The following is a 20,651-nucleotide window of genomic DNA, read 5'->3' on the forward strand; positions in this document are numbered from 1 at the left end:
GATGTTCTGTACTGTCCACCTTCACGTTGGCATAAATTAAAAATGGAAAAAACTAAACATGACATTCCCATCTTTTCAGTACTGCTTTGCACATTCAGTATAGAACAACTCTTTATTTTGAAAGTCATTTTGCTGTGTAAATAAAAGTACTTAATGCTTCCTGAAATTGGGCCAGTTAAAAAAATATTTGTTTTAGTTAAAGAACTGGTGTTTTCCTTCCTTTGATTTGATTATAATTAATGCAGTTGAAGGTACTGTAGTCACCACATGGAGGAATAACAAAAGACAGTTTCTTGAGAATGGGAGATTAGTGCAATAATAAAAGTTAAGCTTGTTTTTAAAAATATTTCTTTTTTAAGTGAAAACTTGTATTTAGCAGTTATGATCATCAAAAGATGTATATTTAAAGCTTGCTAAAGAAGGGGAAGTAGGAAAAGGCTTGTCAAGTTAATAGTTCTTATTTCTTTAGTATACTGATTACTGTCTTCATTCTTTTTTTTTTTTTTAGGGCTGATATCCTTTAACAAAGAGTCGGTATACCTGTATGGGTTTATTTTCTTAAAGTAAATACATTCCATTCAGAGCAGAGGACAAATAGTTGACACTCATGCTATTAAGTCATAGTAAATTAGCAAATGAAAAAGACTGAGTTGCTGAAAGTTAGAGAGGTAAAGCATTTATCTATTTTCTTATCTAAGTCCCTAGATTTTTGCATTTAGTTCTTTTAGTACTTTTGTGGTTAGGGTAATTGGGTCTAGCAGCAAAACAACCAGGAACTTGTGGCAGTCTTTCTTAATTAGGTCTTTGTAGAGAATGAGCCCTAATGACTAAGGCATCTGTTGTATGCAATTAACTTTATCTTCTATGCATTTAGAAGGATTCTTGAAAAACTTGCAAAGTGCTTGTACCTTAAGTCCTAGCTGAGACCAGAAGATAGAATATAAATGTAAAACCGAATCTTTCCAATGACATTTGCTTCAATGAGATGTTTATCTCTATTTCAGTGGATGAGTTTGTCAGGGGAACTTTATAGAACAGTATTTCTCATTATCTTGAGGTTTAGGGAGCCAGATGATAATTCTTATTTAGAAATTAGACGACTGTACTTCACATTGATTTAATTTTTAGTATGTATTATAGAATTAATATGTTTATTCAGTTACAAAGTGCAAATGTGCATGTATAAATGTGCATGTATAAAAGTAACTCCATCTGAATAATGAGTAAAGGAATATTTCTGAATTAGTGGAAATTTATTACTGTAATTTTATAAAACTTATTTTAACTGATATTTGTATTAATAATATCTCCTAATAAGAAAATTTGATACTAATAAGATTCAGAATTATTCTCTTATGGGCTGTCAGGTAATTTGTAGAAAAGGAAAACCTAAACCAATACTGTTTGTTTGTTTTTTAAATTTGGTAGTCTAGCAAGGTGAATTGTTACTGGTTCCATCATAATGAATTACCAAATTACATGAGGTGTTTTGTGTTGGTTTGTTTTACTCTTTTTTGGAAACGTATTTTGGTCATGTACACTCTTTTAATTCTTTCCATCTGGAGAGAACTTGTAGAGGTGCTTAATCCAGATGTTTTAGTTTACAGAAATTTCCTAGAACTGAGTTGTTGGATAAAACATCAGAATATTATTATAATACAAACAGGTGTGTTTTTTATTGTTGTTAAATATATTTTTATTGATTTCAGAGAGGAAGGGAGAGGGAGAGAGGGATAGAAACATCAATGATGAGAGAGAATCATTGATCAGCTGTCCCTGCTGCATGCCCCCTAGTGGGGACATAGCCCGAAACCTGGGCATGCGCCCTAATTGGGAATCTAACCAAAACCTTCTGGTTCATGGGTCAACGCTTAACCACTGAGCCACATTGGCAGGACTGTACAGGAGTTTTTAGGTGAGATAGGTTTTTCTTGTGTTGTTGTTAGTTTCAGACTGCTGAGTTTAATAGTATTAAAGTGAACAAAAGCCTTCTCTTGTCTATCACCTTTGTTTATAACAGGTCTTAAGGGTATAGTCTAATATTTAAAATTTAGTGGTATCTCACAGGATTTTTTGGCTTTATTTTATGTCTACATTTTTTTCTCCTGTCAAGTTGCTTATGTTCATAAAGGTAATTATTATGGGTGGTAATGATCCAGTCTTTAAGATCCAGCAAGGATGAGGGAGGTAAATTGTACTATAAAAATATACCAGTGAATAGAGATTATTTCTAAAGAAATTATGTGGATTTCTCATAAAATATTCATGAGGCTGAGAGTGAAAATGTAAAATGAATTAATCTAGACAATTAACCGGTGGGACTGGATTGCTTTTACTTCTTGATTGGCTTGAGTTTGTTTGGGTGTGGTGTGCCCCTGAGTATTTCAGTAGGCTGATTGTAATTCAGGTGCCACCTGTTATCTAAGAAACAAGCTTCTTTATATTGAAGGAATGTGGGTTATCTCTTAAAACTGAATATGTTAAATAAAATCTGTGTTTATAGGCAGATTTATTTATCTTAATCTTTAAGACAGATGTGGATTTATTGTGGTTAATTTACTTCCTATTCTTGAATGTTCTTTTATTCAATTGAAGACTTTTATGGGGTGTGACAGAAGAAAATGACATGTCTAATGACAACTCATCACCCCCCAAAAAACAAGTCTGGAGATTCGTGTTTCTCACTTGTAATTCCACATACTTTAAACTCTGTAGGAGATACCTTGTGTTTTATGCTTTTTTTTATGCCAAAGTGTGGACTCTGTCATGCTAAGTTTCGGCTTTGGGAATGTTTTGAAATTGCAAGGTGGGCTGGAGGGAGGAGTGCTTTGTGTTGCACTGGACATCGTCTGATAGGAGCTGCCTGACCTAAGTACTTTTGATGCTTTGCTGGCTGCTAAGCAACTAAGAGCTCTGCTGTTTCACCAATAGTGTCTCCAGCAAGTCTTCTTGCCCCCTTCAATTTGATTGTTTTCCCTGGTAACTAGTAAGTAGGTTCTTATTTATTTTCTGGTTACCAATAACATTAATTAGTTACCAGCTTGTGTCTATAAGGAGGATTACCTTAATGTTATACTTATTTCATATACTGGATATAAGTACAAATAGGTATATTTAGTAAATGGGTTAAAAGAGAAGTATAGGAACTGCTTTATGTAGCACAGTACTTCCTAAATGTTTTAATTTTGCATGTACTTGACTGGCATTAACTAATGAATTTTTTTATACTTATTTAACAGTTTAGAAATTGGGGAAAACATGCCCTTTGTATGAATAAAAGGTTCAAACATACCTTGTGTTTGTGTGATGCTTATTAAAAAACTAGAGGCCCAGTGCACAAATTCGTGCACCAGTGGGTCCCTCAGCCTGGCCTGCGGGATTGGGCCGAAACCGGCTCTCCGACATCCCCTGGGGGGTCCCAGATTGCAAGAGGGCACAGGCCAGGCAGAGGGACCCCACCAGTGCACGATTGGGGCTGGGGAGGGATGCGGGAGGGCTCCAGGGCGTGTCCGGCCTGTCTCACTCAGTCCCAATCAGCCGGACCCCAGCAGCAAGCTAACCTACCAGTGGAGCGTCTGCCCCCTGTGGTCAGTGTACATCATAGTGACTGGTCAACCAGTTGACTGTCTGCCCCCTGGTGGTCAGTGCACATCATAGTGAGCAGTTGAGCGGCCTTAGCATATTATTAGCATACTGGAGGCCCGGTGCACAAAAATTTGTGCACTGGGGGGAGGGGGGGGGCGTCCCTCAGCCCGGCCTGTGCCCTCTCGCAGTCTGGGACCCTTCGGGGGATGACCACTTGCTGGCTTAGGCCTGCTCCCCGGGGGATTGGGCCTAAGATGGCAATCAGACATCCCTCTGGCAGCCCGGGAGCCCTTGGGGGATGTCCACTTGCCAGCGGGGAGCAGGCCTAAGCTGCAGTCGGACATCCTTAGCGCTGTTGAGGAGGCAGGAGAGGCTCCCACCACCACCGCTGTACTGGCAGCCATCAGCCTGGCTTGTGGCTGAGCAGAGCTCCCCCATGTGAGAGTGCACTGACCACCAGAGGGCAGCTCCTGCATTGAGCGTCTGGCCCCTGGTGGTCAGTGTGTGTCATAGTGACCAGTCATTCCCAGTCATTCCGCTGTTAGGGTCAGTTTACATATTACACTTTTACTGTATAGGATAGAGGCCTGGTGCATGGGTGGGGGCCGGCTGGTTTGCCCTGAAGGGTGTCCCGGATCAGGGCGGGGGTCCCGCTGGGGTGCCTGGCCAGCCTGGGTGAAGGGCTGATGGCTGTTTGCAGCTGGTCACACCCCCTTCAGGGTCGAGTTTCCCACTGGGGTACCTGGCCAGCCTGGATGAGGGGCTGATGGCTGTTTTCAGGCTGGCCACACCCCCTTTAGGGTGGGAGTCCCCCCTGAGGTGCCTGGCCAGTCTGGGTGAGGGGCTGAGGGCCGTTTTCAGGCTGGCGGGTGACTGAAGCTCCCAGCCTCTCCTTTTTTTTTTTATTCTGGGATTTATTTACCTTCTATAATTAAAACTCTGTTGCCGTCACTGGCACTCCCAGCTCTGAGGCTGTGGCCGGCTGAAAGCAGGTATCTGGGGTTTGTTTAGCTTCTATAATTGAAACTTTGTTGCTTCCGGAGCTCAGAGCCGGTGCTGCGGCAGGCGGGGAACCTTGGCTTCCTCCATCATTGGAGCAAGCAAGCCTCATGTTCACTTCAGCTGTGTGGCTGCTGGCCGCCATCTTTGTTGGCAGTTAATTTGCATATCGCCCTGATTAGCCAATGGGAAGCGTAGCGGAGGTACGGTTAATTACCCTTTTTGTCTTTTATTAGATAGGATTATGCTTTGTATTGCTGAACGGCCTACTGGTCATTTGGACACTTAGCTTATTAGCCTTTTATTATATAGGATTACTGTAAGTTTAGCTGCCTAAAACAGCACATATTTATTTATCTCATAGTTTCTATGGGTTAGGAGTCCGGGTGCAGCTTAACTTGGGTCCTCAGCAAAAATGTAATTAAGGTGTTGGCCAGAACTTGGATTGTTATCTAGAGACTCAATGGGGATTGTGTCTGCTTTCAAGCTCCCTCTCTCCCTCAGGTTGTTGGTAGAACTCATTTCCTCATAGTTTTAAAGCTCAGGACAGCTTGCTTCTTCAAAGATGGCAAAGAAGAGTGCCTAGCAGGGTGGGCTGGTGCTGCACTCTTATGTGAATACTAGTGGCCTGTGCACCGGTGGGATTCCTCTGCCTGGCCTGTGGGGATCAGGTCAAAACTGGCTCTCTGACATCTCCCGAGGGGTCCCAGATTGTGAGAGAGCATGGGTCAGGCCAAGGGACCCTACTGGTGCACAATTGGGGCCAGGAAGGGACCGTGGGAGGGGCTCCAGGCGTGTCTGGCCCATCTCACCCAGTCCCGATCGGCCGGACCCCAGCAGCAAGCTAACTGACCTGTTGGAGCATCTGCCCCCTGGTGGTCAGTGAGCATCATAGCGACTGGTTGAACGGTCAGACACTTAGCATATTAGGCTTTTATTATATAGGTTAGGACAGTGGTCTGCAAACCGCGGCTTGCGAGCCACATGCAGCTCTTTGGCCCCTTGAGTGTGGCTCTTCCACAAAATACCATGTGTGGGCGCGCACGTACAGTGCAATTGAAACTTCGTGGCCCGTGCGCAGAAGTCGGTTTTCGGCCTGGGTGAGTCTATTTTGAAGAAGTGGCATTAGAAGAAGTGGGGGGTGTTGGTCTGTCGGTCGGGCGATGGGAGATGCAGGCAGGCGGGCTGCAGGATACGCAGCGCGGGGGAGGCCCACGCGATTCATGCACGAGTTGAGTGAGCAGTCAGTCAGCAGTCTCATTGTGCAGTGGTTAGTGCTAGTCGCGTCTGGAAATCGCACGAGGGTGACAAAAGATAGACGAAACAAGTATACAAGACGAGTGTGGATGGGAGAGTTGGAAGGGGTCGACCTCAGCGAACGTACCTCAATCAGATTGAGGACGTTTTTAGCAAAGGCCAGCTTAGGAGTACCCTAATGAAGTTAATAACAATGTACCTACCTATATAGTTTAAGTTTAAAAAATTTGGCTCTCAAAAGAAATTTCAATCGTACTATTGATACTTGGCTCTGTTGACTAATGAGTTTGCCGACCACTGGGCTAGGATGTAGAAGTGATCACACATAGCCCATTGGTTAGAAGCAAGTCACTGGTCCTATTCACCCTCAAGACAGAAAGACAGGGATCAGTGTGGGCAACCTAGTCTGTCTGCCACATTGATTATAGACTTAGATTGACCAGCTAAACATACAACTGTTCTAATTTCAAACTCAGTTTTTATTTACTTTGAAAAAGTAATGGTGTGTGTGGGCGTTGTGTTGTTAGGGGTACTAATATGGGGTTTCTTCCTGGTCTTGCTCAGCTCTGGGTTGAGACTGTTATATACTGTAACAAGTGCAATAATAGGACTAGTAACAGTGCTTTGTAGGCTATCATTGTCTAGGGCAGTCAAAGACTACTTCACAGAGCAAGGTAACATTTGAACTGTTTTGAAGCATTTAGAAGTTTTATGCAGAAAGGATACTACAGATTCAAGGAAGCACCCACAAACGCCTCAGATTTTGATAGGGTGTACTAAAGATTTAAATGTCTCTGGATTGTAAGGAGGAATGCTAAGAACATGAAACTTGAAAAATAGGTTTGGACCAGTTGCAGAAGGATTTTTTAGTACTCTAAGTTGTTTAACCCTACCAAGTTTAAAAGCAGGGTAAGTCATGATCAGGCCAAGGGTACCATTACAGTCAGTTAATGTGGGTGGCAGCTTCCCGAGAAGTACAGTGCTCAGCCTTGAAAGCTGTATACAACACAATTAAATTGCTTGTTAGGAGGGGAGAATGGTAGCAGGAAGATAAGCTAGAACTTTTTTAGAATATAGTTGGTGGATGCTTAAATTGAAATCATGGCATTGGTGAGGGAGAGGAAAAGTTGAATTTGATTGAGATTTCTAAGGTAGAATTAATTGATAAGATTGCAAACCTGAGTGCATATTGATGTCATTTATCAACATTAACAATAAAGCAGAAACAAGCAAGTTTTAGAAATGATAATGAGTTCTTTTAGTCCTGTTTAACTTTGAGTGGCTATAGGATTTCCATCTAAAAGCATCCTTAAACAGGAAGGAAATATGAGTCTTTAATTTGGGACACTACAAAAAAATTGAGAAATTGTTTATTTGCAGATGATAAGTGAAGCCAAAAAGTGAATAAGATTACTAGGGATGGCTATAAATTGAAGAGCAAGCATGGAATTCTGGGAGCAAAAACTTGAAGAGACAGGCAGAGTAGGAGGGCAGAAATTAGAATTGAAACACAAGGAAAATAATTTGTTTAAAATGTTTTTTTAATTATAAAAGTATTTGTTCATTAGAGTAAATTAAAATACAAAAATAGCTGACATAACTAATTGAAAATCACTTGTAATCTGACCACCAGAATAAAAATATTGATGTATATTTTTTATAGATGTGGATACAGATATACAGGAAGGAGCAAAAGTAGGTTGCAGTTGTTTTGAATGGAAAATAATCTACACTAATAAAAGAGAAACATGGTAATTAGCGTACGACTGCTACCCTTCCCATTGGCTAATCAGCATATCCTTATGCAAATTAACTGTCAGCCAAGATGGTGGCCGGCAGCCAGGCAGCTGGAAGCGAACATGAGGCTTGCTTGCTCCAGTGACTGCAGACTCCAACGTGCCCCGCCTCACTTGCCGGACTCTGAGCTGCAACTCTAAGAAACATTGTAACAAATACAGAAGCTAAACAAAACCCCAGAAACCACCTTTCAGCCGGCAGGGATCTCAGAGCTGGAGTTATACATTGTTTCAATTATAGAACGCAAACAAACCAGATACCTGCTTTCAGCAGCGGAAGCCTCAGAGCTAGAGCCAGAGCTAAAGCTGGCCCAGAATAAAAAAAAAAAAAAAGAAAAAAAGGAGCGGTTGGGTGCTTCAGTCAACTGCCAACCTGAAAGCAGCCCTCAGCTCCTCACCCAGAAGGCCAGGCACCCCAATGGGGACCCCCACCCTGAAGGGTGTGTGACCAGCTGCAAACAGCCATCATCACCTCATCCAGGCTGGCCAGGAACTCCAGTGGGGACCCCCACCCTGATCCAGGACACCCTTCAGGGCAAACCAGCCAGCCCCCAGGCCTCTATCCTATATAGTAAAAGGGTAATATGCCTCCCAGCACCGGGATCAGCGGAGCCACGAGGCCTCCTGGCACTGGATCAGCGTGACAGGGGGCAGCGCCCAAACCCCCTGATCGCCCTGCGGCTCTGTGTGTGACAGGGTGCAGCGCCCCAACCCCCCCCCCCTCCCCCGGGCCCTGCTCTGTGTGTGACAGGGTAGAGCCATAACCTCCCCATCGGCCCTACCCTGAGTGTGAGAGTGGCGGCGCCCCAACCCCCTGATCGGCCCTGCTCTGTGGGTGATAGAGGGCGGCGCCCCAACCCCATGATCTGCCCTGCTGTGTGTGCGACAGGGCGCGGTGCCCTAACTCCCCTATCGGCCCTACTCTGTGAGTGACAGGGGGGAGCTCCTCAACCCCCTGATCGGCCCTGCTCTGTGCATGACAGGGGGGAGCTCCCCAACCCCCTGATTGGCCCTGCTCTGTGCGTGACAGGGTACAGAGCCCCAACCCCCCTGATGGGCCCTGCTCTGTGCGTGACAGGGGGCAGCGCCCCAACTCCCCAATCAGTCCTGCTCTGAGCCCGACCAGGGGCTGCACCTAGGGATTGGGCCTGCCCTCTGCCACCCAGGAGCAGGCCTAAGCCAGCAGGTCGTTATCTCCCGAGGGGTCCCAGACTGCGAGAGGGCACAGGCCGGGCTGAGGGACCCCCCCCTTCCCCCCCGAGTGCACAAATTTTTGTGCACCGGGCCTCTAGTACAATAATAATGCAAGAATAAACTGTTTCATGTACTCACAACTGTAAACCTACTTTTGCCCCACACTGTGTACACACACGCGTGTGCACACATTTGTTTTAGATTCAAAATGTGGGGCATTCATTCTATATATCTTTTGATTTTATACATTTTTGATTTTCTAATGTAAGACTTTAAAGTTATAAATTTTCCTCCAAAAATTGCATTAGTTGTATTCCACAAATTTTGATCACTGATCAGCTTCCTCTTGCACTCCCCACAGTGGGGATCGAGCCTGCAACTGAGGAGGCATGTGCCCTGACCGGGAATTGAACTGTTACCTCTTGGTTCATAGGTCGATACTCAACCACTGAGCTATGCCAGCCGGGCTATAACATGATTTTTAAAATGACTGCCCAGTATTCCAAAATTTACTCAAATATTTAATGAGAACTACTTTGCCACGCACTGTCGGAAGAAATAAGATATATGTTCCTGCTTTCATGGGTAGTTAGTTGCATTTTGAGTAATGTCTGTCAGAACCATTATTCTATTCAGTGCTCTTTTTTTTTTTAACAATAAAGAAACTTACTATGTTAAAGAAGAGTAAGTACATTTCATCATTTGAATTTAATAAATTCTGACCATCTTGTATATCCTAATTTTTGTTGGAATGTAATTTGTTTCTAAGCTCTTGGTTTTAACAATAAATTTTACCAGTTTTATTATTTTTATTTCATTACCTCTGCGCTTAACCCTTAGTTTCTTTCTCATTTGTAAAGTTAATTTTATATTTTTCTTCTTAGTGCATTTTTTTAAGTGTCACTTTAACATTTTTAGGTGGTAAATTTACTGTTTGTTATTTTTAGTATTGCATTGTGGTCAGAGAATCTTAAGACTTTTTCAGTTGCAGATGATAGAAACACAGCTCAAAATAGCATTAAGTGGACAAACACTATATAGTCTCAAATTATTAGGACCTAAAGGTAGCTCAGGGAATTAAAGGAACAAGTGGAGGAACCAGGGTTCCTGGAACTGAAATGTAGCAGTTCTGAGTGTACCCACACCCACACCCACTGCCTGGTCTCCTTTGGTGTTTTATCTAGTTTTGTCCCTTTCTATTGAGTTCTCTAGACCTCTTTAAGCTGGTGGCCTGCAGGCCATCGCTACTTCCACCTGTGATCTGAGAGGCCTGAAGGGAGCATTTTGCACCCTCTCCAACAGAAGGACTCTGATTAACATACTTTAAGCCAGTGGTTCTCAACCTGTGGGTCACGACCCCTTTGGCGGTCGAACGACCCTTTCACAGGGGTCGCCTAAGACCATCCTGCATATCAGATATTTACATTATGATTCATAGCAGTAACAACATTACAGTTATGAAGTAGCAACGAAAATAATTTTATGGTTGGGTCACAACATGAGGAACTGTATTTAAAGGGCCAGAAGGTTGAGAACCACTGCTTTAAGCCATGTGCCTATCCAGAGATCAGTCACTGAGTACAGGAGATGGGATGCCTGTTAACATGGGGAAGAGCTTGGGTCTTCAGGTCGAGTTTCCTGGGTTGAGTCTGTTTACATCTTAAATAAGTTACTTAACTTCTTTATACCTTATACCTTATTTTTCTCATCTCTAAGATCAGGGTAAGAATACTTGCTTTGTAGATTTATGAGGATTAAAGAAATTTACATAGGTACATTATACCATATATTTTTAACTAACACTTGAACCTCTCTGTCAAAAATGAAAGCATTCAAGACTCATACGCCACTTCACATCCTCCTCTTCAGGAAGACCATGTACTTTCCTCTTCTCAACTTCTCAGATTTTGCAAAAATAATTGAAAATCTTAGTTTTAGTTATTATTTTTATATGTGTTTTATTTCTAAGAGTCTCCCCTGAATATTTGAATTATGTTTTATAGCACATTTACTGTGCTAGCCATATGGCAAAAACTGTTCTTTAAAATGTATTTGATAACAAGGTTATATTGATCACCAGATTATTGTTTATTTAAATCATATATAAAAACTTACTACTCCAAAAAGAAATGTTTTATTTGCATAAAGAAAACATACGTAAACTGAATTTTGAACCAAAGCAAATAGATATAATGTGAACTGTACAAATGGGGACAATTATAAAATTGTCTTAGAAATAAAATTATGCTGTGTTTAATAGCTCTTTTTTTATAACTATTTGCATGTGCTGTAAGATATTCTTAATCTGAATGTGCTGTGTTGGTGGTTGGAGATGGTTGTGATGGTTGGAGAGAAGTTAAGGCTGGTCAGTTAAGTGTGTAAGTGCGTGCTACTTCTCCAGGTCAGAATCTGCAAAACTTAGCATTCTTATAGTTACTGTATGACTTCCTGTATCTCAGGCAACCTGGATGACTTGGCATTTGGTAAAGCAATTCACTACATTTGCTGGGGCTTTTAGACCCTCTAATCTCAGAGCTCTAAGGTCTGGATTTGGAATTCTCTAGCTTTCTTACCCATCATAGCGCTTCTTCAGACACAGTGCATCCTGTCACCTTGAAATCTCAATTCCTTAGTAACTCCCACTGTTTACTTCCACCATCTTGCCTTATTCAGAGTTGTTCCTTTACTTTATCTTCCTTCTTTAATGTCTTTGCTTTTTGTTCTTTTCAGGGGATTCTCCCAACTTTTATCACTAGCACTTTAGTGGATTTTTGTTTGTTTCTATAATTTTTTAATTTCCAAGAGCTTTTTAAAAAAAAATTGTGGGTTTTTTTTTTCATAGATTCTTTTCTTCTTTTTATGGGCTTAATTTTTTTCTAAGAATATTAATGATGTGTACTTATGTGTGCATATGAATGTATAAATGTTTTTTTCTCCTTTTTTACACAGTTTCTTCCCAGATGCTTTTTGTCATTGTTTTCAGTCATTGGTTTGGTTCTTTCTTCAAATGTTTAGTGATCGTGGCTGATTACTTATACTTCAAGTAAATTAAGGCAATAACAAAGCTGGTTGGAAGCTCTCTGTGAATGTAGGGTCACCCATGTTAAATTACTGTCCTTTCTCTTGGTCTGGTCATATTTTCCAATATGGCTTTTCTCCTTTTTTTTTTTTTTTTTCTTGGCCTGGAAAACATACTTTTTTTTTTTTTTTTTTTTTTAATACCAGGGTTCTAGGAAAGTTGAGTCATAACACTCAGTATGGTCCCTTCATTTGTTTAATCATCATATTCAATAGGTGCCTCTGCCATTAGATATTTCTGTTGTCCCTAAGTACAAAAACCTTGTCCTCTCCCAATAACAGAGTCTAATGCCAGCATTGTGGAGGAACAGTTGCCTACTTGCTTGAAGTCAGGGAGGACAGCTGAGAAGCTCTACTTCTTACACAACATGCAGTGAATATTTCTGTTTTTAGGCCTCTTTTCCGTCTGCCAATTCTTGTGCTTGGTGTAAATTAGGTTCCTTCTTTGCTTTCCTAGTTCGGCAATTAAAGTTACTAGTCATTTATTTTAATAGTGTAGTGGTATTGCTTTTTTTTGTTTGTTTTTCATTTTCTCTGTCCTTTTATAGGCTTACTAGAGGCCCAGTGCACGAATTCATGCACGGGTGGGGTCCCTCAGCCTGGCCAGGAATCGGGCCATTTGGGGCTGGCTGGCCAAGGGGAGGGACCACAGGAGGTTGGCCAGCTGCGGGGGAGAGACCGTGAGATGTGGCTGGTTCCCAGCCAGGGCAAGGGATCGCGGGAGGTTGGCCAGCCGACCACGGGGAGGGACCGCGGGAGATTCGCTGCGGGAGTGCACTGACCACCAGGGGACAGCTTCTGCGTTGAGCATCTGCCCCCTGGTGGTCAGTGTGCATCATAGCTACCAGCCAGTCGTAAGGGTTGCTTAGGCTTTTATATATATAGTTTCCCTTTTAAAAAATACATTTTTAATGATTTTAGGAGGATGTTTGTTCTGCACAGAGACTGATAAATTTGATTAGGCAGTGATCTTTAACTGCACGTCCTCTTTTTTTTAATTGTAGAAGAAATATGAATCCATTTCTATGAAATTTAGATAATTCAGATAAAATGAAACTCATTTTCAGTTCTCTGATGATTCCATTCTCTCCATGTCAATGTTATGTTCACATCCTAACTTCTTAATAAATTCATGTACATACTTACAGGTACAGAGAAAAAGTTTTATTTTGTATGTGATTTTGCCATGGAGACTGTTATTGTCAAGAATGTGGTCACACTGTTTTCTAAAACCTCCTTTTTTCTCTTTAACGCGTTCAGAAGGTTTTTACGTGGGAGGACATGTAAATAGAACTCTTAACTGCTTAGTACTTGCTATTCAATAATATGCACATACTGTGTTTTCTTTAACCCTTCTGTTGATAAGCATTTAGGATATTTATACTTTCCTACTTTTCCAGTGTTGTAATAAATATATGAATATTTATACACAGATTTATTATTTTACAGTTATGGAGGTCAGAGGTACTAAATAGGTCTCATGGGCTAACATCCAGGTTTTGGGGGGCTGCTGTGGAGGTTCTGAAGGAGAACTGCTTCCTGGCCTTTTTCAGCTTCTAGAATGTCTGCAGTTCTTGGCTTATGATGACTCCATCTTGGAGCAGACAACATTGAGCCAAGTCTTTTTCAAACTTCCATCTCTCTGGCATTTTTAAAAATCATTTTCTGGTTTCAAGTTTTTATTTTCTTATTTTTTAATTTATCTTTATTGTTGAAAGTATTATAGATGTCCCCTCCCCCCTTTTTTCTTCTACATTTTTTTAAAAGCCTGTTCTTAAGCCAATCCAGATAATCTAGGATGATCTCCCTATGATAAGAGCAGTGATTAGCAACCTAAATTCTGCTTTGCCATGTAACCCAGGAGGGTCTCAGGGATTAGGTTGCAGCCTCTTTGGAGAGTCATTATTCTGCCCCCCACAAGGTGATAACTCTTGAATAGGCTTATTGTTTAATGAAAACGCAGTTTTGTGTTTTTTTTTGTATTATGAGTTATCTATAGGATAGAAAGAAAAATGATTGACATCAAACTGTAAAAAAAATATTTTGAAAATAAACTTTAATTAGCTAGAAGCTGCTGTACCTTAAAGTTATAAAGAATTACTTATCGCCCTAACCGGTTTGGCTCAGTGGATAGAGCATCGGCCTTTGGACTCAAGGGTCCCGGGTTCGATTCCGGTCAAGGGCATGTACCTTGGTTGCGGGCACATCCCTAGTGGGTAGTGTGCAGGAGGCAGCTGATCGATGTTTCTCTCTCATCGATGTTTCTAACTCCCTATCCCTCTCCTTTCCTCTCTGTAAAAAATCAATAAAATATATTTAAAAAAAAAAAAAGAATTACTTATCTAAAAGATAGTTAATGCATTTTTTTCATGTCTAAATTCTTAATGTCTTTGGCATAGTTCTCTGATATTTTGTAAAGTTCTTTTATACTTACAGTTTTATGTATAAAACAGATTATTAAATTCTGCTATGTGCTAGGTGCTGTTAGTAATGAATGTAACACACGGGACACTCTTTTCACTGAGCTGGGTAATTGTCATGTTCTCTCAATCTTTTTTTTAAAAACTATTTTAATTTTTCCCCTGAGCCTTCTAATTTTATTATTGTTGGTTACGGACCTCTTTGAGGAAAGAAAGCAACCACTTTCTTTTTTTAAAAAAATGTAGGATTAATTTTATATGTTAGAATGTACAGAACTAAAGTGTATTAGTTTGAAGAGTTTTGACGAATATATTTGACAGCAACACTGTCAGAACAGAGAACACTATCTTCATCCCAGAAAATTCTCATGCTCCTTCCCAGACATTCTCACCCAGAGGCTGGTTCATATTGCCTGTTTTTGTTATAGATTGCTTTTGCTTGTCTTTGAACTTCATATAAATGGAGTATACAACGTGTACTCTTTCATGTTGAGAGTAAGTTAGAAATGGGAGACATTGGAAAGCTGAAAGAAATTATTTCTCGCCACTCTCATTTTCCTTGCTCTGTCCCCTTCAGGCCACTCCCTCCTCAATCAGTTACTGTACAGTAACACTGTCCTCTAATGTGTGGACATTAAAACTAAGAATACCCAAAGTGTTTATATAGTAGAAGGCTTGAGTATGTAAATATATCAAAGATAAACTTAAGAATGGGATTTGCTTATACAAATATATCATGCTTAACCAACTCCAAAAGTGGATAGATAGCTTAGAAACAAATGATTTAATATCAATGTGGTATAAAATTTGTTTTGGTCATTTTCTTACAAAATTAATTTATATATTTATCTATACTAATAATAGAAATATGCAAATTGCTGGGACGCTGTCATAATAACAGTAATGACCAAACAGCAAGCTGCGTGGGGTGACAAGGCTGGCAGGGGGGTTAGTGAGGGATGACCAAACAACTGAACAGCAGGCTGCGTGGGGCGACAAAGTTGGCAGGGGGCGTTAGTGAGGGACGGACCAAATGACTGAACAGCAGCCTGCATGGGCCGACCAGGCCAGCGGGGGTTAGTGAGGGATGACCAAACAATTGAACAGCAGGCTGCGTGGGGCGACCAGGCCGGCGGGGTGGGCAGTTGGGGGCGACCAGGCCGGCAGGGGGGCAGTTGGGGGTGACCAGGTCGGCGGGGGGTCAGTAAGGGGTGACCAGGCTGGCGGGGGGCAGTTAGGGGCAACCAGGCTGGCAGGGGGGCAGTTGGGGGTGACCAGGCCAGCAGGCAGAGGCAGTTAGGGATGATCAGGCTTGCTGGGGGGGCAGTTAGGGGCAATCAGGCAGGCAGGCAGGTGAGCAGTTAGGAGCCAGCAGTCCTAGACTGTGAGAGGGATGTACGACTGCTGGTTTAGGCCCTTGGGATCTGGCCTAACCCAGCAGTCGGACATTGCCTGAGGGGTCCCGGATTGGAGAGGGTGCAGGCTGGGCTGAGAGGACCCCCTCCCCCACCCCTGAGCACAGATTTCATGCACCGGGCCTCTAGAGTGTGTGTGTGTGTGTGTGTGTGTGTGTGTGTATAGAGAGAGAGAGAGAGCGCATGCCTAAGCGACTGTTATGACTGGATGACCGGCTGGTAGCTATGAGGCACACTGACCACCAGGGGGCAGACACTCAACGCTGCCCCCTGGTGGTCATTGCTCCCACAGCCAACCTCCCGTGGCCGGCCAACCTCCTGCGGTCCATACCCCTAGCCGGCCAGCCCAAATCGCCCTGATCGGGACTGGACGAGATGGCCCTGTTCACTGGCCAGGCTGAGGGACCCCACCCGTGCACAAATTTGTGCACCAGGCCTCTAGTGTGTACATAAAGAAAAAAAGACCAGAAGGTCCACATATAATTTATAAACAAAAAAGAATTGGTAGTGATATCATCATTATCGCCACTCTCACTGTTAACTACTCTTGTCCTATCATTACTCATACTTCCAGAGCTCAGATTTATGCTTGAGTCTGTTCAACTCCAGGTGTGTGTGCCCTTAGCCCTCAGGCTAAGGAGCAAAATCTACATTGGACAGCATCCTTAAGAGTTCAGTCTGGGCCGAAACCGGTTTGGCTCAGTGGATAGAGCGTCGGCCTGCGGACTGAAGGGTCCCAGGTTCGATTCCGGTCAAGGGCATGTACCTGGGTTGCGGGCACATCCCCGGTGGGAGATGTGCAGGAGGCAGCTGGTCGATGTTTCTCTCTCATTGATGTTTCTAACTCTCTGTCTCTCTCCCTTCCTCTCTGTAAAAAATCAATAAAATATATTAAAAAAAAAAAAAAAAAAAGAGTTCAGTCTGGTCCCCTAAGATTCTCCTGAAAGGAAGTGTTCTGTAACCAAGCAAGTTTATAAACTGTTAAATTTCTACAATAAAGAAATCTAGCTAATTAATTCAGCATTTTCCAAATTAACTTCATAGTAACATGATTCGTTTTTCTTTAATCCTTTGTTGATGTTTTGTGGCTCTCAAATTTTAGTGGGCATGAGAATTAACCCCACCTCCACAGTTTTGTTTCAGTAAGTTTGGGGTGTGGCCTGAGAATTTGCATTTCTAACATATTAACAGGTATTGCTGATGCTTCTGGTCCAGGAACCATACCTTGTACTCCCTTTGTTATGTGATTTGCAATTCCATTTTGCCTTGAGATATAAACTCATAGAACTTTTATGTTAAATTAGTGACCTGGTGCATGGATTCGTGCACATTGAAAGGAAATTAATTAGAAGGTGGCTGGCGGGGTAGGACTGGGTGAGACAGGCTGGACTCACCCTGGAGCCAATCTCCCACGATCCCTCCCCAGCTGGCTGCACCTGGCTTGAACGGCTTCTGCGGAGTGAGTGGGGTTCCTTTGGCAGGTGGGGTCCCTTGGCCTGGCCTGCGGGGATGGGGCCAAAACCTGCTCTCCGACATCCCCTGAGGGTTCTGGAGTGCGAGAGGGCAATCTGCAAAGTTGCTGTTGTACAGGGTGTGGAACACAAACACAAGTGTGCAGTAAACCAGATTCAGGGCCGACAGTGCCCCTGCAACAACATAACCCACGGCTGAAGGTGGAATCACACGGCCTCGCAAGGAATGGGGCTTTCTCCTCTCTGGTTTCGGGGTGCGTCACCCAAGAAATGCTGCTGCCAAGTCACTGCAGCTCAGCAGCTTCTGCGTTGAGCGTCTGCCCCCTGGTGGTCAGTGCGTATCATAGCGACCGGTTGGATGGTGGGACTCTTAGCATATAATCCTTTTATATATATACTAGAGGCCAGGTGCATGAAATTTGTGCACTGGGGTGGGGGTGTCCCTCAGCCCAGCCTGCACCCTTTCCAATCAGGGACCTCTCAAGGGATGTCTGACTGCCTGTTTAGGCCTGATCCCTGTGGTGGCCATCTTTGACCACATGGAGGTGGCCACCTTGTGTGTTAGAGTGATGGTCAATTTGCATACTGGCCGTGACTAGCATATCAGGTTGTGACTAATTAGCATATCCGGTCATGACTGTGAGGGTGTCGTGACCAATTTGCATATTACCCTTTTATTAGTATAATGTTTTCCTGCTAAAGAGGGTATCTTAGAAGTAGGACATAATAGACTTTAGCAATGGAAAGAGATTGCAAAAGGAGCTTTGTTAACTAAGTTACCCAAGGGGCATTATGTCTCTTCTGTCATTAGTATTTTTCTGCTAGCCTGTGAGCTTCAATTTAGTCATCTTTAGATGGAAATGATTAAACCTACCTCACAAGGTTGAATAGAATTAAATGACATAATATTTGCAAAAGCCCCTAATACAGGGCCTGGCACATCCCATGTGATTCTAATGCATGCTGACGTGTGAGAATTTCAGCCAAAGGTTTTTAGACCATCAAGGAATTATGAATTTGAATGGCAAAAGCGTATATATATTCATATTCTCAGTGGTGATATTCCACATCCTCCCCACCTGGTGTCAAGGTTCAGTGGATTCTCCATGAAGTGCAGGGAGGCGGGTAAAAAGAAGAGAGTTATTTGTAATGTATCCTAATAGTGAAATTATAGCCCTTTGAGGGCATCCTAGCTCAAGGCAAAAGTCTGCTCCTACTGTTCATTTTACTGCTTTGGGTTTCCAGTCTTCCCCCATTTTAAATCCTGGATTTTGAATTGTTTCTATTAGGAGGGTTGGTCTAATCCCTGTTCCACTATACTCCTGAAACAGCATTCTCCATTATTAAATTCAGTAGGTTTTACCAGATTGCTTTGTGGGGAAGTGCAAGCTGAAATGCTAATGTGATAACACTTTATGCATGTCAGATGGCAGAAAGTAAAGAATAACATACTATTGCTGGTAATAGGGGTTGTAAATGATACTGATATACATGTAAATTGTTGTGGTCTTTTTGGGAAATGTAAAAAGAGCATATGTCAGGCAAAGACTGTCATGTTAAAGGAACAGGTTGGGGGAAGTATGTTTGCAGCAAATGCAAGTGACAATATTTCAGTGGTGAGGACGAGAAAAATAGGAACGAATGTTGCCAGTCTCATGTTTAGGGCTATGGGGTGGTTGGCCTTGCTTAACTGAAGAGCAAGAGTAGGTGGCCTTAAGGAACATTCACATAGACTTATCTATAATAATAAAAGTGTAATATGCTAATTAGGCCAGACGTTCTTCCAGATAAAGCCAGGGCTGTGAGGGAAGCTCGAGTCCCAGGTGCCTGCTGGTGGCCAGAGGGAAGCCCAGGTCCTGAGTGTCAGAGGGAAGCCGGTGCTGGCAGCTGGGGAAAGGAAGGCCTACTCTTGCACGAATTTCATGCGTCAGGCCTCTAGTAAGAAATAATTGAGAGAGCTGGTTAAAACATTACAACTTTCTTCCTTGAGAATCCACCAGAAGGTGGAATAAGAAAACGAGTGCCAGTGGTGTGCTGGAACCGGCTCTTCTTGGAATAGACTGTTAAATTTGGCAACCATCGTTAAAATTCAATGATGTGAACTTATAATTCAATAAATTATATTTAAAACAAAGCATAATAAGTGCTTAAAACTCATAACTTCCTAGTTATTTTATTACATCTTCTTGTTATCTGCATTCTTGAGGTTATTGATATCCATTGTATCTATATAGTGGAAATACTGTATAATGACATTCTGCTGCTCATTTCTTCCCAGCTCTTTGTTCAGGGATGACACTTAGGTAGCTCGAAATCGGACACAGACAGTTTATACCACGGCAATAGGAAATACTGAAAAATCAGGACACCACCCTCCCAATAGTGGGCATCTACCAGGATACCCCTAGGTGTAACATTTTGCTGTCTGAGGTACCAGTTGCCTTTCATCTCTGTAAATGTACTTATTTTCTGAAGTTTGGGCCTCTAATCTTACGTATATAACTTTCATTGTTCTTTGGGAAATAGGGAGTTACTGGTTCTACTCAAATTTTTTAAAATATCTGAAGCTTAAAGGAAGATATGTCTTTTTTATTTAGCTTTTACTTATATATATATACAGTATTTTTGCACATTTGTTCTCCTAGTCTTTTAAAACACTGTTATTTAAAGGTATCCTTGAAAAAATAGCCTTACTAATAAAAGGCTAAGTAGTCATCACTCCCTCACGCATGATGCCCTCACACCGTCACAAGATGGCTGCATGCACAGCGGAGGTGGGCTTACTGTGGCCCCGTGCATGCACCACGGGGGCGGGGGCAGGGTTGGGGCCCCGGTGGCTACTCCACGTGGCTTCTGCTGGGCTTCCTGCGGCTGTGGAGGCAGGACCCCCTGCTCCAGCCTACCTCTTTGGGGCAATCCATCGAGGAGCCCTGGATGGATGGGCGGGACCTACCTCTTTGGGGCGATTGATCACAGGGCTCCCTCACTTCTAGGGCACAGGCCAGGCTGAAGGACAGCCCCAGTGCATGAATTTTGTGCACCAGGCCACTAGTTCCTTTATAACAAATAACCACATAGAATTTATCTTTCTTGTAAGCCATTGGTTTCATTTATTGAGTTCCTTGTAGCAAGAAGGAATATAGAAATATACTTTTTTCTTTTTAACATGGAGTGTGTGTGTGTGTGTCTGTGTGATTTAATTCTTATACCAGTGGTATAGATGAGGTTGACCACTTGACACTAAGAAACATGACTTCTCTAGTGTTTTTACTTATGACTAGAATTTGATTTTTTAAAGTTTTGTTTTATATTTGGTGTCTTTATGTTCTGGTACTTTAGATAAGTAAAGAGTTGGGAAATTTTTCATAAGACATGTTTTTTTAAAAAATATATTTTTATTGATTTTTTGCAGAGAGGAAGGGAGAGGGTTAGAGA

General features: G+C 42.4%; 1 protein-coding gene across 1 annotated transcript in view; it reads left to right on the forward strand.

Annotated features, from left to right (window-relative positions):
- Positions 1 to 20,651, forward strand: part of ZNRF2 (zinc and ring finger 2) — a 65,106-nt gene that overhangs the window by 2,360 nt on the left and 42,095 nt on the right. The gene's annotated exons all lie outside the window — the stretch shown is intronic.

The sequence above is a fragment of the Myotis yumanensis genome, unplaced genomic scaffold, assembly GCF_028538775.1.
Source record: "Myotis yumanensis isolate MYYU_CA2020_CCGP unplaced genomic scaffold, mMyoYum1.0.hap1 SCAF_9, whole genome shotgun sequence".
In the NCBI taxonomy this organism is placed as follows: Eukaryota; Metazoa; Chordata; class Mammalia; order Chiroptera; family Vespertilionidae; genus Myotis; species Myotis yumanensis.